General features: G+C 43.2%; 1 protein-coding gene across 4 annotated transcripts in view; it reads right to left on the bottom strand.

Moving 5' to 3' along the window:
- add3a (adducin 3 (gamma) a) overlaps positions 1-14,585 on the bottom strand; it is a 74,528-nt gene that overhangs the window by 44,328 nt on the left and 15,615 nt on the right. The gene's annotated exons all lie outside the window — the stretch shown is intronic.

The raw sequence follows: 14,585 nt of genomic DNA, 5'->3' as shown, positions 1-14,585 counted from the left end.
TTCCTATATATTGTTTGACCTAATGTCTAATACACTTAGTTTAATACTGCCAAGATAAGAAAAATAGTTTTTTCCCCCAGCATTTGAGACATTCTTAACAAGTGTGAGTAGTAAATTTGTCACCACATCTTCTTGGACTTTCTGCAGCAATTCCCAAAGCCGTAAGGGACTTGTCAGATGCTTTAATTTCAGCATTGTCTTCTGTCCAGTTCAGCTCATGAATATATTGGCCAGGTTGCCCCAAAAAAACTTAAGTCTAAAAGTTAGACAGCCATCAGCCACTAAAAAAGGATTCTGAGTAACACCACACAAACATAAGATTACACATGAAGACAAGTTGCAGAAAATGTCAGAATTCAAGTTTATGAACAAAGAAATTCTGAGCTGCAACTGCAAAAACGTAGTCAAAAAAATTGAAGGGCACTGAAGATCATTTAGTGGATAAAACATGACCTTTGCCACAGTGCCTGGTGTCAATCTGTAGAACCACACAAGGGAACGATCATGTAAAAGAAACAGATGTTGGGACTTTTCTTATATAAAATACATTTAAAAGATATGGGCTTAGTGTTATACCCTTAGTCAGATAAGAGGCCAGCATTACAAAGAGCACTTTCACACTCAGCAGAAATATCTCCTAGTGAGAGAAGTTCAAAGAAAAAAAAAAAAAAAAGGGGGAAAGAACCACAGCAAGTTAAGGAGGTTGTGCAATTTCCTCAAGATCAAGTCTGCAGTTGACTGTCCATTAAACAAAGACGTTGAATTGATACCCTTTAATAGAAAACAAATGGCATCTCACAATTAATTTTCTATAATGATGGGAAAATGTACTTCCAGGCTACTTAGAGGAAGTTACAGTCCTGCGTTACGGTAAAAGTAATTATCAGACTGCCGTGAAAGATGCTTTGTTAGATGTGCCCTGACAGCTGTGGCCCATTAATTTGCGGAGTATCCTGTCGCTCCAACCTTGGAACGGGCTTAAGGAAGTACAACTATAGCAGTGAAGACTCACGGGAGCAGCTGCGGTCAAGGGGCAGTTGGCAGGGGGTCGAGGAGTAACTCTGCCCACCATACCAAGCACAACTGTGGTCAGAATCCCCAATGGAGCAGATCCTCTTAGGGGGTTTGCACTTAGAGGAAAAACCCAGAGATACCTGTTCATTACTCATAAATCTTAAACAAACCTCATAGACAAGTGGAGCTTCAGTGTGCTGAATCAAAAGATGCCGTGTTTAGTGCTGAAATAACCAAAAAGTGGTTTTTCCTCTTCTCCCATCTTGCGATGGTGTCACAACAAGAAGGAAACTGGTCCAAGTCTAAATCAAATGATCAATACCCCCCCTTTGAAAACAGCATCTGAGGGAAGGGGGGGGGGAAGAAAAAGAAGACCCCGAGAAACTTGTCAGCTACACCAGCAGGAATCTGTAGGGTTGTGTCCAACGACTGGCAGCACACCATTCAGCCAACATCAAAATGTGGAGCATATTTTATGCGCAGGCGACAAACCACAGACAAACAGAGTAACCTCCATCTCGCCTGCTCCCTTCCCCACGGTGTCTATCTGAAACCGCTCGACTACGATTTGCGCATCAAATGAGCACTTTTAGTACCACAAGCATCTCAAAATCCCAAAACTGTCTGCAGGATTTCGAAGTGCTGCTCACATCTTTTTTTAAGAAGGGGTTTTTAAAGCAAAACTGCACAGAAGAAAACACACACACACACACACACACACACACTTTCAGAACCGCTCATCCCATACGGGGTTGCGGGGAACCGGAGCCTACCCGGTAACACAAGGCGTAAGGCCGGAGGGGGAGGGGACACACCCAGGACGGGACGCCAGTCCGTCGCAAGGCACCCCAAGCGGGACTCGAACCTCAGACCCACCAGAGAGCAGGACTGTGGTTCAACCCACTGCGCCACAACAAAACATTTGGGCAAAAAAGAAAGCACTGCTGTAAATGAGTTCAGAGTTGATACTAAATTTTGACAGTGAGTACTATGCTGTCAAAATTAAACACAGAAAATTCACCCTCCCAGAGAAGGGAACTCAAGTCGCGCAGGGTGGGTGGAACAGATCAAGACTGTGAAGGATACAGGGACACACACACACACACACACACACACACACACACTTTCGGATACATTCAGTGAAAAATACAATGAAAGATTAAAAAAAAAAAAAAAAAAAAAAAAAAAATCAGTGCACATCCTAACAGCTGCCCAGCTGAAAGCAAACAAAACAAAGCACTCTTCCTGCCCCGGGACCCCCGACACAGTTCAAAGCTTAAAGCAAACAAGCCGCATGTACAAAATGGCGCTTTTCCTTCTCAGGAGTTGTGCTGAGTGACAGCAGCTGTGACTTCAGCAGCTGGATCCCTTGCTGCAGGGTGACATAATTGCAGGCAGCTCGGCCAAATGCTAAACCAAGGCTAAGGAAGGAATTGCAGTGGCGTGATGTAAATAAGGGCGGTAGGCCAAGCAACCAACGATGATGGCCATTTTGATGTCATAGTCCTGGGCGACACAGACCCCCAAACCAACATCACGCTTCATTTCACCTTTAGTGGTTACATGCTTTGCACCTTTTTCAGACTGTATATGTAACCCCAGTCTGTCTGGCAAGGGGCATCGTTACGCTGACCGAGATCACGGTGGGCTCTTTCCCGAAACCTGCCCACTGCTACACATCAATTACATGCTGGTTACTTTTATGTTACTCACTCCCTGATTGCTAACAAATGTGAACACCGAGTTCCAGCTGCCAAGTTAACATAATGGAGCCGGGGGGGGGGGGGGGGGGGGTAGCGGTACTGAAACGAGGTAGCACTCCTTTTCTCAAACACTTTTCAGAGTCACTCCCTTGGATGAGAGTACCATTAAGTACAGGGTGGGGCGTGATCACAAAACAGGGCTGGTGCATGTAGAGTATGACAGTCGACTTTGTATCAAGCTGCTCATCATTCATTCATTCATTCATCCACCCACCCACTATCAATAATTGCTTGTCCAGTTTGGGGTCACAGTAAACCAGATCCTCTCCAGGAATCACAGGGCGTGTGGGAAGGTACTTCCTACAAGTAACAGCATGACAGCACAATCACACACACTTACTCATGCATGCACTCACTACAGGCAATTCAGAGTCACCAGGTCATTTAAAAAAAAAAAAAAAATGTCAGGACTGGGGGAGGAAACAGGAGCACCACATGCACATGGGGAACAAACGCCACAGACTGGGCTGGATTCAAACTCATGTCTGAACCCTCACTCCAGAAACTGTGATGCACCAACTCTAGCCACTGTGCTTCTTCTCAGACATGACAAGAAAATGCTAAAATACCAGTGGGGATGTTCTCAGGACACGACTAACAAACTGCTAGGGTAAAGACAAGAGGCCTTCTGACATTTAAGCGATGCAGTTACCTGGCTTCGTGTAACATCTAATGACCCGGCATACAGTGCACAACAAACCGACATCTACAGCCGCTTGCAGGGCCAAAGGGGGAGGGGACACACCCTGGACGGGATGCCAGGCTATCACAGGGCACCCCAAGCAGGGCTTGAACCCCAGACCCGCCACACAGCGGGCACTGGCTAAACCTGCTGCGTCAGCACGCTCCCCTCTTACAGTGCACAAATATTCTTAAAACAGAAACGTCAACCGATTTCACCTGTGACACCACCATCCTTATGCCAGGATGTTAAAAACACTCTGGACAGGTGATTTCTAAGGAACTTCTACCAAATGAGTAGAGCGTAAGGAAAACACTCAGAGACCCTAGAGGGTAAATGCCGTCACAAATCGGTCCTTTCCAGAGAGAAACCTCAAGGACTGAAACAATTCGATGCTTGCTGCCATATTAACAGTAACCATACAGCTCATACACGGCGCAGATCCAACTACAGATCCAATGCATCCTGCGCGAGGATAGATTCCTTCACGAGGTGGTGCCACTTGGAATCGCATCCAAAAAGGGGAACACACACAGTCAAATGCAAACAAAAGCAAGCATGACATAAAAAAAAAACGCTGCTTATACTCTTATCACCTCTTAAGTACTTGACTGTGAACGGAAACCTAAAAAAAGACTAACCGTATCTTTGACAAGGGCCACTCAAGGAGCTGATGTCCAGTGGTTTCCTGGCCAGAGGGCATGGCAAGTCTCCAGCGGGACAGTGGATGTACATGTACCTTATGCGTAATCAAACCCGAGCGGCAGCGCCCCTCTCGATTTGCTGCACCTCGGGTGCAAATGACAGCAAACCTGACATGCCACATTTTAAGTGCATATAAGACCAGTACTGGGTTCATGTCCTGCCAAGAAAGCTGCATCCAGGGACACAGGACAGGTGTCCTAAAGATGTCTCTGATGTGGGGGGACCCCAAAAAAAAAAAAAAAAAATTGTCTAATGGAGACTACATACACAGTGTACACTTTTTATGCTTTTGTTCAGCCCTGGACAACATTACGGGATACAAAAAAAAAAAAAAAAAAAGGTTAACTAGGAACTGGAGTATTAATGAAGCTTTAGGAACACTTCAGTGGGTTTTCAATTCATTTTACAGTAACTAGCGCAATTCACTCGAAGGACGCAGGTTCAAATCCCACTTACCAAGAATCACAGTAACTAGCTTGTTACACAAACCTAAGCAGCTTCTGAGATAAGTTCCAGTTTACTTTTACACGTTGAAATAACCAGAGCCCAACAGATAGTTGGATAGATGGATGGTTGTCCAACTGTACGCTGGAAAACGGTTTAACAACCACAACTCAAGGTGACGAGAACGCTCACCCGCTACTCATCGGGAAACTTCTGCTGAGGTGGCGTTTCACATACCACCTTCTCCCCCCCCCCTCCTCCTCCTCCTCCTCCTCCTCACTGTGACAGCTCTGTTGAGAGTGGATGGGACCTGCTTGGCTCTGGAGAGGGACGGGAAACTGTCTCGCTTCGTTTCCCACCCTGTCGGCAACTTGTGCTGCTTTATCTCAAGCAGCGGCTGTGGGGGTCTTTTTTTTTTAAGGGGTGGGGGAAGATTATCTACAGGGCACCGAACGCAGTCCGCAGCGAGGGGCTCTTCGTGTCAGTGTGCGTGTCGCGCTCCGATTAGAATTTTCTGGCACATATAAGAGTGACAGCAGCGGAGGCATACCTCCTGCGCTCAGTCCCCTCCCCCCCCGCTGAAGTAAAAGAATCCAGAGGTGGAGGACAAGTCAGCTCCCTACCCCCAACATCTAAGGAAACAGACCTGAGCCTTTCAGCGGTGTGGTTTCTACATTTTGGTTGCCACTGCCTTCCTTACGGCCTTCAGGGTGCACACCCTGCGGGCCCATTCGCCCTAGAATGAGTCCGTCACCTGCACCGCTTCGCTGCTCTGAACACAAAACGTCTGCTGACAGACACAGAACTCTGGAAGGACCCTTCCCCCAGAGACCTTTCACTAACAACTTCAACAGGAAGACCAGACAAAAGGCGCCTGGAGCTCTGCCCCCTCCCAAAAAAAACCACACACACATCTGCAGTGACTTCAACTTGCTGTGATAACACTCCTAAAAACGATTACAGCGTAAACACACTGAGCTCTTTAATCCAGCACTGCACTGAGCAGAAGCCGCAAGGACCATCAATAATCCTATCAAGCAAGAAATCACCGCAAACACACACAAAAGTACAGTCCCACAGTTACCTGTCAAAACATACAAGGCAAAAAGACATAGTATGCCTGTAATAAATACTTTCTGATAGGTCTATATAAGTGTCTTATAGAGGATTACTGTTCAGAGGAGAAAAATAAACTATAAAAGTATTTAAACACCAGGTATTTACCAGACAATTAGGGGTTATCAGCACAACCTCCATAAACACTTAACTCTAATAACTACCTGATCACTAACCATATGACCAGAAGCAAAGAAGTCTGGAAATAATCCAGGTGTAAAGATCCAGTTTTGCATATTTTAAATAAAATAAAGTAAAACTGGTTTTGAATCCTTACTCCTGCTGCAGTACTGCTCAAGGTAACTATCATGACCTGATACAGTAAAATTTGCCCAACAATACAAATAGGTAACTCACTTAAACTCAGTGCACAAATTCAACATTGTAAGCTGATTTGGACAAAAGTATCAACTAAATGAATAAAAAATATTAATCTGTTAGTCAACAATGTAAAGTACTCAAAAATGTTTGGCACTGAGATGTGTCACCCGGTAAACAAGTTTTTGGACACTTTACTTCAACAAGGTGCATCCAATTTAAGATGGAATTAAAGCAATTCCAGGAACCCATTTAAAATATTATGCAAAAAACACCTGCGGCGTACATCAGGCTACATTCTGAGCTGCAATGTCCTCATTTCAACATAACTCAAAAATACATGCAACGCAACAAACTCAAAAGGGGGAGGATGGTGCAGGGCAGCATAGTGGTTAGAGTGACTGCCTTTAGACCCAAAGGTCATGGGTTTGAGCCTCCCCTCTGGCTGTAGTACCCCTGAGCAAGGTACTTACCCTGAGTTGCTCCAGTAAAATTATCTAGCTGTATAAATGGGTAAATAATTGTAAGTTGCATTGGAGAAAAGCATCAGCTAAATGAATAAATGTAAATGCAGGAAAAGTACTTTTCAATGAGATAGAGAATTCATCTGTTTGCTTTTCCAGTTTCAGAAATTCACCACAGTGCCACATCTGCCCCACAGAGAAAATATGATGGCTTAACACTTTACATCTTTATGAAGGACATCAGAACACGTGCACAAAAAGTGACCTGTGACAGACACCACCATTTCACACGAGCGTAGCCTTCGAATGGGATTTTAATACAGTTGTGTTTTTGCACTCGGGTCAGTCTGTTAACTGGGCTGAACAAAGGTAGGTTGTTGACATGACATTTAATTTACATATCAATGGCTTGTTCTCACAGACAAATCCAGGCATCAACTGATTTATGGCCATTTGGGTTTTTTTTTTTTTTTTTTTAAACACATTTATTAGAGTTGCATTGCAAAGGCCAATGCCATGACTCCAGCCAAACAAATGTAAAGGAATAGGTCATCACAGTTAACAGAGCAATTTTATGTAACATCACTATCTTTGAGCATCACTTTTAAACCAGTTTTTCAGACTGTATGTTCAAGTTGTTCAACGAGTTCAGCATCCCCCAAGTTTTACAAGTAAACAAACTTTTCCAATGTATTATTGTGATTATTCTTTGCTTATGCAACATGTTGCAAAATTTTCTGGTGTCTGAAACTGGCTGAGAAACAGATTCTGATAATGAAATTACACGACAGACACGGCGGCAATTAAGCAAAGGCGCCTTATATTCAGCGTGCCATTGTATGCACTGCCGAACGTGACATAAAAATGATACATGCTCTAAAGCATGGAAGCCAACAATTTCTTTGATTTGCGGCCTCTCCATAAGTGCTGTTTTTCCCAAGAGCAAACCACATCCATAGCAGAAATTATCCTATATGAATTGCTGACCAAGGCAAAAGCAACAATCTTTAAAGAAAAAAAAAAACTGGACAACTATTTTCCCCCTCTATATATCCTTCATGGTGACATTCTGTATGTGCACACCAGCCGAAATTACAACCTCCATAAATTACCCAAGAGGCAAATGTTGAACATTTCGGCCATGCCAAAACGAGTCTCCGTCCATTCGCCGAACACAAAAACAACTCTGTTCCCTCTGACTGGCTGAGCTCTAGCCAATATAAAACACAGCAGCACAGAAAAACACCTCACTGCAGCTCACGAATACAATCACACACCTGCTGGAAAAAACTGTGTTCACACACATCTGCAGAAGGTAGTGGTCTACATTTAGAAGTACACATTTCACAAACCAAGAGACTTTGAAAGCTGCTCTGTATCTCTAAATATGGGGGGAAAAAAAAAAAGGACTTGGAGGATTGCTTTGGTAATGCTTCAGTGTGGTAAAGTATTTTCCCAGCATGCAGAATTCCTGAGACTCTCAACTCCCTCCACCTTCTTGGTTCAGAAAAGGGCGAGTGTGAGGTTTTCCTGGGCGGACTTGCTTGCGGTTGAACTTGAAATTCCCCCTATGGTGTCCGTGTGCTTGCTGGGTGTGGTCACAAGGGTGTGTTTAATCACAGATGAGTGTTATACTGATCTTTAAAAGAGACAGCACCTACATCTGCATCAGCACCTCTACCAACTGGAGAGTGATTTGCCAAAGTCAACCTATAGCTGGAGGCTCATATCCCATGCAGAACATGTAATGACACTACACCCAAGCAGATGGACGCAGCTGTACCAACTCAGAGAGAGAAAGAAAGAAGGAAAAAAAAAAAAAAAAGTCACGTGAATAGGTACATGGTGTATAGCGTGATTCAGTACAGTTTGCCATAAAGAAGATTAACGTGTTGTTTGCAAACAAAGCCTTCGCAGACCATCTGCGGCACTCACACAAATGAAAGTAGTTACGATAACAATCAAAAGTGCTTTGAATATCATACAGTAGGTCTGCTCTTTGGCTCATGACAGCGAGCCACATGTTGGCCTACTTCTGAACATGTTGGGCCAGCGTTACAGCGCTCAACAAAACGTAAGAGGGGCCAGTAGTTCGTCTGGAGGATGAGGAATAGTTGGACTTCTACTGCCCCACACTCCACCTTGAGGGAGTTGCTTCTTCTGCTTGCCTGCTTATCTCCTTCCCAGCGTGACTTCCATTACACCTCTTCCTGGTTTGGCAATGAAGTGAAGAAGAGGTAGGTAATAGCACAGGCCAAGCAAGTGAAGAGAAAAATGTAAAGGCTTGGCGTTCTATACATTTCTAAGTATATTGCTCCAGGTGAGGATTGTAGTTTTGCTGCTACAAAATGAAGAAAAAAAAATCCCAAAGGCCCATAACTTAACGCCACATTGCAGGTCAGTATATTGTTGTGTGTGATGCTATGCACAGCAGAAAATGGGCAGGAGATGGTACAGTGGTTAGAGCTATTTACCTGCAGCCTAAAGACCCAGGTTCAAATCTCCACTGTTGGTGCAATTTCTTAAATCAACGCACTTACTCTGAATTGATATAGTAAAAAATTACTCAGATGTATAAACTGGCAAATAATTCTAAGTAGCTTAATCTACTGCTCTAATATCCAAGTCTTCTTTGGAAAAGGAGTCAGGTTAATGAATCAGTGTGAATTTAAGACCAAATTCATGAAAGATGACAGTTTCCATAAAAAAAAAAAAAGTAATAAAATGGCACTAGAAGTGAAATCCCCCAAATCTTGTGGAAGAACACAGCAACCTAACAAGTTCATGTGAAGTACTATGTTACTGTGGCCATGGTATGATTCTCCCTAAGCAGCCAAGCAAAGTATAGCTCGATCTCGCATATCTCTTGAAAAGGTCTCATAGACTTCAGGATCTCAGCCACATCAAAGTCATAAAAATAAGACTACAGGCTTGTTGCCACCAAACACTCACATAAATAGGGTCTTATAGTAGGGTCAGCTGGTACTGTAGTGGTTTCAACTACTGCCTTTGGACCCTAAGATTCCAGGTTTGAGTCTCTCCTCCAGCTGTAGTAACCTTGAGCAAGGTACTATCCTAAATTGCTCCAGTAAAATATTACTCAGCTATATAAAGGGGTAAATAATTGTAAGAAAATTACCATTCTAAGTTGCTTTGGAGAAAAGCATCAGTTAAATATGTAATGTAATAAAATGAACACACGAGGTTCAAATTAAATAAGGCCATTTTGAAAAAGCCTCCCTAAAATACTGGGGTTTCACAGCAAACAATGGTTGCAACACTTTTCCAGAAAGGTTGCCAGATGTAATCACTGGAGATATCCTTCATTCTGATACAATGGAAAAGTGTTAAGACAACAGTTATTAGAAAAGTTAACATTACATTTCTTGCCAGAATATGAGCAATGCAAAACGAAGAGATGAGGACTTTCAGCATTTCAACAGAATATCATCACCACCCTTAACAGGCCAAAAAACAAATTTGTTTTGATTTTGACCCACAGCTTTCACCTTAGATTTGTCATGACAAGTTAAGGAAGTCCTCCATTTTCAGATTTACTCCAAGTCATTTTACTTGTGCATTTATCACATACTTTAATCCAAAGTGACACACATACAATTAAAATACAATTTCAAACTCAATCCATTTATATTTATTCAACTGGCAAATGCTTTTCTCAAAAGTGTCTATTTTTGGGAATCGCTCAGCCAACACGCTCTGGTGATCTGGAGCCAATCCCAGCAAACAAAGTTTGAAGGCAGGTACACTGTGGATGGGATGTCAGCCCATTGCAGTCGTCACAGAATAGAATTAAACAGCCAAATACCAAAAGCAACTGATGTTTAAACTGAAAACTGCTAGGGGAGAGGGGGAAAAAAGTACAGTTTCATAACCAGTAAGAAAACAGTATACTAGATGTATTCAAGGCCGCCGAAAACTTGGTTGTTCAACACCAGTTCTACACCGACCCTGAATAAGTATCACTCCTTAGAGGGGGAACACACTGGAAAGGGCTCAAAAATCAGATGATTTTCCAAAAGCAAACATGTTTTCACTCTTAGAGGGTTTTGTGAGATTTCTTATGGAGCCTTTCGAGTTTCCCCCACAACGCCTGCAATCAGCGAGTTAAAAAAGGTGATCCGTTTGAACCAAAATGACAGGAGTGGGAGCCTGACTAGGCAAAGATAATACATTACGGTGCACACAGAAAGAAGCCCTTTTGTCCGCACCACCCCAGCCCCAGAGAGGCTAACCCCCCTCTCTTCAGCAAGGGCCCTGGCAACCCTGTACTGGTCCCCGTGCCCAGTTGACTCGACCAGGGAGGACAAATGAAGCGGCTCTTTGAGCTGAATAGAGCAATGGACTGCCCTGACACTGCCAAAGGGGCCAGACGCCACAGTGTGTATTCGGGTCTCTGAGTTTCCCAGCATCCACTGCACAATGCTCTCATTTGTGGTCCCTTGGGATGACAAAAGGCACACTCACTGTGGAGGTTGAAGGCGAAACACAGGGCTCTCCCCTTGGTCTGTCCAAGCGATAACCGCACATGGGAACTACATGTCACCCCACTGCTCTCTTATAACGCTCAAAAAAAAAAAAAAAAAAAAGACATTAACCTTCATACAAGGAGTTTCCACAGCTGGACAGGTTGAGGCCCTGCATGGGAAAACTGTAGAGAATGGAAGGAAGTATTTGCAAAAAGCCCTGCACATGCACAACCTCTCTACTTTGCCTTGAAGGGACCAATTCTTGGGGCACAGAAAGAAAGTGCATGGAATGTGTCTCTGGAAGGGAGTGTACCCCAATGCCCTGCCTAGTTCTACAGCCACTTGCCAGCACTAAGGCTTGTAAACAAGTGAGACAACCACAATAATCAGAGCCATTAGCACTGCTGACGGGAGATTTCCAGCTGTTATTTATCATGGGAACAGTCTGGTTGATGGCGATTTTAGCGGCCAGTGAGGCCATGCCTGATCAAGCCAATGCATGCTTTTTTTTAAATCCCCCATTCTGCAGATAAACACAGCGGGCTCTCTGTTCGGCATTTTACACGACTGAGGTCATTCTCAGACTGTGTCAGTCTGCAATCCCCATCGTCCTTTTATAAGCCCAAGCGGTTAAGAATGAAAGGGGAGAATGGGATCAGAATTAGATTTTACTGATCCCACTTTGTGCGAAAACAATCTTGCTTAAGGTGGGCAACCGCAGGAGAGAGACTGTGATGCAAACTCAGAATTCCTTCTGAGAGCTGAGAATCCAACTCCACACTTACTTGCAAGTGATAGACTAATGTAACAAGCCCCTGCCAATGAGCCCTGCCCACTGTGGGTCCCTCCCACCAATATCATCACCTGATTACTGACTCCAGCAGTACAGGTGACTTCCAAAGTCACCAATGGAAAAGCTTTGATATAGGGTCATTCTGTTGCATCGGGGCCACCAAGGAGAAGGGGCAAAAGAAAGGAAAAAAAAAAAAAAAAACCATAGGCACTGTAATTCATGCTGAGCAAGTTATTCCACATTCCAAGGGTGGGGTGTGTGAACTGAAGCCTTCGGGGGACAGTCTGGCCCAGCTGGTAAGACACTTAGCCGTGTGGCCTCCTCCTCCACCCGCAAGCACTCAAGTGGACACGTGGCGTCACAAATCGCGGCACCCAGCGCCTTCGCAGCCCCCCTGGAAAGCTCAACGGCGGCACTCCCCTGCAGACATCAGTCACATCAGACTGTTTATGGAGGAATGGAGTGAATTAATCGCATGAGACAAGGGCCTCAAAACAAGAGGGTGGGACTCATTTGGATTCCATCTCACATGTCACCAAGGGATTCCAGTCACAGGCCCTGGCTAACTTACATCATCATTCCAGGATGATAGCCCCAAGATGTTGGATTATTTATTACAGCACGCTGCTAGCTTGCAGAATACTACGTCCTTACACCGTGTCCAATAAAGCTTTTTACATTTGCAGACACCTTCTGCTTAAGACAACTGGACATGTTTACCAATTCATCTTGGGATCAGTAACTCACTCCAAGGTACAGCAGAGTTCTCCTTGGCCACAAGTTCAAGCTTTTTTTTTTTTTAAAAATCACTACTTGAGGCATTTCTCATGGCACATGATCATAAAAATAATCAAGATTTCACATGATATCACAAAATAAGAGGCAAAGGTGACAAATGATTTTTAAAATACATTTATATTGTACATGTTCCCCCCAAAGTGTTCCATGAAATTCTAAATTTACATTTACTTATTCAGATGCTTTTTTCCAAAGTGACTTCCACTGAACACTATGTAGTGTTATCAGCCCACACACCTTATTCACCAAGGTATGATGTACTATATTTTCATGAAATGTACTCATCAGTATAAATCCTTGCAGGCATCTTTTCAGTGCTGCAAAGCACACTGCTTAAGAGGTAAAACGGTAAAAACAATAATGTTCCTAATTGGTACTGTAACCATGAGAAATCTGTGGAGAGAAGAAAACATTTAACTACTGCAAATTTTGGAAAGATCAGCATCATAACAAATAGCGTTTTAACACTTTGGCTTAACGCCTTTTTAATGATTATACAGTCACTCTGAGGATGCGAGTTACATTTGGAAAGCAAGCAAGGCACTTGTCATCAGTCAATGTGAGACCAACTGTTCGGCAGGGGACTAGAGCTGGAGGACATACAGGAAATTTCAGCCTCAGCCTGTTGAAGTGGCAATACAAGGACAATGACACTGGGGCCCCTAAATTCTGCTGAAGATATTAACATTGACGCAGCAATATATCCACTTGATGTGCAAAACCATCGCGGTATCATTAGACAAGACATCAGGAGAAGCATGCTGGATTATGCATATTAATAAGATCAGAACAATTTACAACTTGAATTGCGACTGATTTTTAATCCTTGTCAAAATGTTGAAGGTGGAGTAAAAGCAAGAAGAATTAATTAATGTCATGGTACAGCAGTTAATGTAGTCACCTTGCACTTGAAGGACCCCAGTTCTGATCCCTGCTCCTGCTGTAGTACCCTTGACCAATAAAATTACCTTAAACTGAAACAGCAAAATTAACAAGCTGTATAAGCAGTAAATAAGTAGCTCAGTATACAAACCTGACATCGGACACAGTCAGTTAGATAAAGGTTAATATTAAGGGACTAACAAAGGGTCAACACAGACAAGCAGAGCTTTGTTTTTGGAGAATTTCTGTGGGACTCGTGTTGGTCCGTGTACGTTGCGTTCATTTGTTTGATTCAAAATTGAAAAATAAAATGCAAATCAGGTCTGTGTACATTGCAGAAAAATGAGAGAAACTGCTTTTTATTGTTTCTGAGCACACGAAAAAAGGACTTTATTAATTTTCTTTTTGCTTAATCACACAAAGTATAGAAATCAAAATCTCACAATACCAAATATGATGAATGAATCACACATCTCACCATGCTCTACCGCCACTAGCCAGCTAGAACTTCATGGTGCTTTTAACAGCTATGCTTAATGAATAATAAGATTCTTAAGTATCACGTGAAAAATCCTGCCGATTTTCCTCGGTGGACATGTCATCCTCCCTTACTGTCACTCTCTTGCGGCTTTTGAAAAGAACCTAGTGATCCATATTAACGTATGAATAACTTGGAGCGAAGCCAGCATGTTCGATGAAGCCACTGATGGATTATGTGCGGTTTGAATTACTAACCCATACCCTGTGTCAAGGTTTGTTTTGCCAGCTGCATTATGTGACACATCTGAATGTTTCCAACAGCAAAATCAACTGCCCAAGCCTGCACTGATTTTTGGTGCTTTGTGCATAATGAACTGTCATATTTAGGCTTAATGTTATTCAACACCCTAAAATGAACATCCGGAGAGAATGTGAAATAACTGCAAACCTTCACAAACAGATAATAGTGCTTTATGTCAGATGTTCAAACATCTTCAGTCCATATCGCTCACAAAGACGTCACCAGAAGACTGCTGAAAAAAATGCACTGCTTTTTAAAAAAAAAGAAAAAAAAAAAATTCCTGACTGGATGGAAACAACTTAGCCATTCTCAGTTCACCCTGAAAGACACCACACAAA

The sequence above is a fragment of the Scleropages formosus genome, chromosome 24 (assembly GCF_900964775.1).
Source record: "Scleropages formosus chromosome 24, fSclFor1.1, whole genome shotgun sequence".
NCBI lineage: Eukaryota > Metazoa > Chordata > Actinopteri > Osteoglossiformes > Osteoglossidae > Scleropages > Scleropages formosus.
The sequence above is the reverse complement of the archived record's forward strand: the minus strand, read 5'-3'. Positions and strand labels throughout refer to the sequence as shown.